At 39.3% G+C, this 2,649-nt stretch overlaps 1 non-coding gene across 1 annotated transcript; it reads right to left on the bottom strand.

Annotated features, from left to right (window-relative positions):
- Nucleotides 1-319: 319 nt before the first annotated feature.
- On the bottom strand, nucleotides 320-392 carry TRNAG-CCC (transfer RNA glycine (anticodon CCC)). Its single transcript has one exon. It is a non-coding gene; the product is annotated as a tRNA-Gly (tRNA).
- Between the last annotated feature and the right edge of the window lie 2,257 nt (nucleotides 393-2,649).

Here is a 2,649-nt window from a genome sequence, read left to right as displayed (position 1 = left end):
TATGCAGCAAAGTCAGATAAGCTCCCTATCAGCCTTTACTCTGTCCTTCATCTGCTATGAAAACTGGAAAAATGACTTTGCTGATGCAGATGAGTTAATGGACATGAGACCCCAAGTAGGAAAAAAACTCTGGGTTCCCACTGGTCCAGACTTGCCTCTCAGTCAGATCTATTTTTAGATCTTTAAAATCCTCTGTACTTCCTTTTAAAAATGTTTATTGTAATTAATTAATTAATTTGGCTGCACTGGGTCTTAGTTGCCGCATGCAGGATCTTTAGTTGCAGCATGGGAACTCTTGGTTGCAGCATATGGGATCTAGTTCCCTGACCAGGGATCGAACCCGGACCCCCTGCATTGGGAGTGCTGAGTCTTAGCCACTAGACCACCAGGGAAGTCCCTCCCCTGTACCCCTAATGGATGCATGGAGTGTAGCCATCAGTACCTCTGCCTGATTCTTCCTGTACGTAAGTTACCCACAGTAAACTTCATAATCACATTTTGAGTTGCCTGCTTTGTTTTCCAGTCTCAAAGTTCTTTCTCCATTTAGAAGATATTATTCAATATCTCCTCCTCCCAAAAGCATGATATAAACTATTCCCCCCCTCTTTAAACATATAATGTTTTCCAGTTTTGTCCATTGCAAAGGCCCAGAAACAAATCACCAACTCAGCAGCAATAAGCACCCTTAGCACCTTAGACTGTGGCCTCTAAATACTATTTTGCATAAAACCAAGCCAGGTCCTCTTAGAAAGATGGGTGATTCTAGTTGCGGACAAGAATGTACATATGGGTCTGAAGCATCTTGTCACAGGAGCTCAAGGAAGCTGTCAGTGATGACAAGGACCATCTCAGGAGGACACAGGAGAGAGATTAAATAGGTTTCCACTGACCAAAGGTTAATTTGAACAGAATTAGAATAACAAATTGAAGCACATTAAACATGTTTATACTGTTGCTGTTGTTCAGTTGTTAAATCATATCCGATTATTTGCGACCCCATGGACTGCAGTAGTCAGGCCTCCCTGTCCCTCAGCATCTTCCAGAGTTTGCCCAAGTTCATGTCTATTGAATCGGTGATGCCACCCAACTGTCTCATCCTCTGTCGCCCTCTTCTTCTTCTGCCTTCAATCTTTAATGTTTATATTATTGAGTTCTTAATGATACTCTAAAAATAACAATTATGAACCTCTCTCATGTTTGGTTGGTAAAGAGGAAGTATCAAGCATTTCTGCTGCTTTTCTTATATGACCTGTATCTCAGGTCACATAGCTGACAAAAGGAAGTTTCTATTTATGGAAACATTCCAGCTGCTGAAAGAAGGAATCATAGATTTGGAAACCTAGGTTTAAGAAACCCTAATAAGTTAATGAATCTAGGTAATGATTATTAGCAACTAACATCATGAAAAGGAGGCAACTAGATTTCATCTTTGGTTGGAGTATTAACTTGTTGTTGTTCAGTTGCTCAGTTGTGTCTGATTCTTTGTGACCCCACAGACTGCGGCATTCCAGGATTCCCTGTCCTTCACCATCTCCTGGAGTTTGCTCAAACTCATGTCCATTGAGTCAGTGATGCCATCCAACCATCTCATCCTCTGTCACCCCCTTCTCCTCCTGCCCTCAATCTTTCCTAGCATCTAGGTCTTTTCCAGTGTGTTGGCTCTTTGTATCACGTGGCCGAAGTGTTGGAGCTTCAGCTTCAGAGTCAGTATTTCCAATGAATATTCAGGACTGACTGGTTTGATCTCCTCGCAGCCCAAGGGACTCTCAAGAGTCTCTGTCATTTCCAGACTTCAAAATCTTCAATTCTTTGGTGCTCAGCTTTCTTTATGGTCCAAATCTCACATCCATACATGACTACTTGTGGAGTATACAATACCACCTATAAAATAGTGTTATCAAATAATTCAAACTGAATTTTATTAGGTCTCCATAATTTAGCATAAATACAGGGACAGGAGAACATGTTAAACCATGACATGGGGATTCAAAAGACAAAATATGGACAGTGAGAAAGTCTACAGAACACTCGTCCTCATTTCTTCATTAAAAAGATAAATAATTTTCATAATAAAAAAGAATGAGATAAAGAACCTATAAATTAAAATAATTTTAGGAGCTACATCAACAAATTATAGCACCTAGACCTTATTTGCATTCTACCTGAAACAAATGCCTAAAAGTATACCAAACAGAGGGAGAAGTTAGATTTTGATAGATTTGAGGAATTACAGTTATAAAGAGACCTTATTCTTATTTGGTATAATATAGTATTGTAGTTTTTCTTTTTGGCATGACTGAGTCTTTATTACTTGACAAAATAAGGTTATTTTAATCAAACTCTTCAAATTAATGGGACAAACACCATATGATAGTATTGAAGGAGAAGCAAGATTATTTTGTTTTTATTTTTTATTAAAGCATAGTTACTTTACAATGTTGTACAGCAAAGTGAATAAGTCATACGTATACTTACATCCCCTCTGATGGCTCAGCAGGTAAAGAAGGCACCTGTAACGCAGGAGACAGGAGACTCGGGTTTGATCCCCGGGTCAGGAAGGTCCTCTGGAGAAAGAAATGGCAACCCACTTCTGTACCCTTGTCAGTATTCTTTAAATAATACAGTATTCTCCAGTATTCTTGGGCTTCC

This window comes from Capricornis sumatraensis, chromosome 3 (assembly GCF_032405125.1).
Source record: "Capricornis sumatraensis isolate serow.1 chromosome 3, serow.2, whole genome shotgun sequence".
Taxonomy (NCBI): domain Eukaryota; kingdom Metazoa; phylum Chordata; class Mammalia; order Artiodactyla; family Bovidae; genus Capricornis; species Capricornis sumatraensis.
Note: the sequence above shows the minus strand (reverse complement) of the source record. Positions and strands in the feature narration are given on the sequence as shown.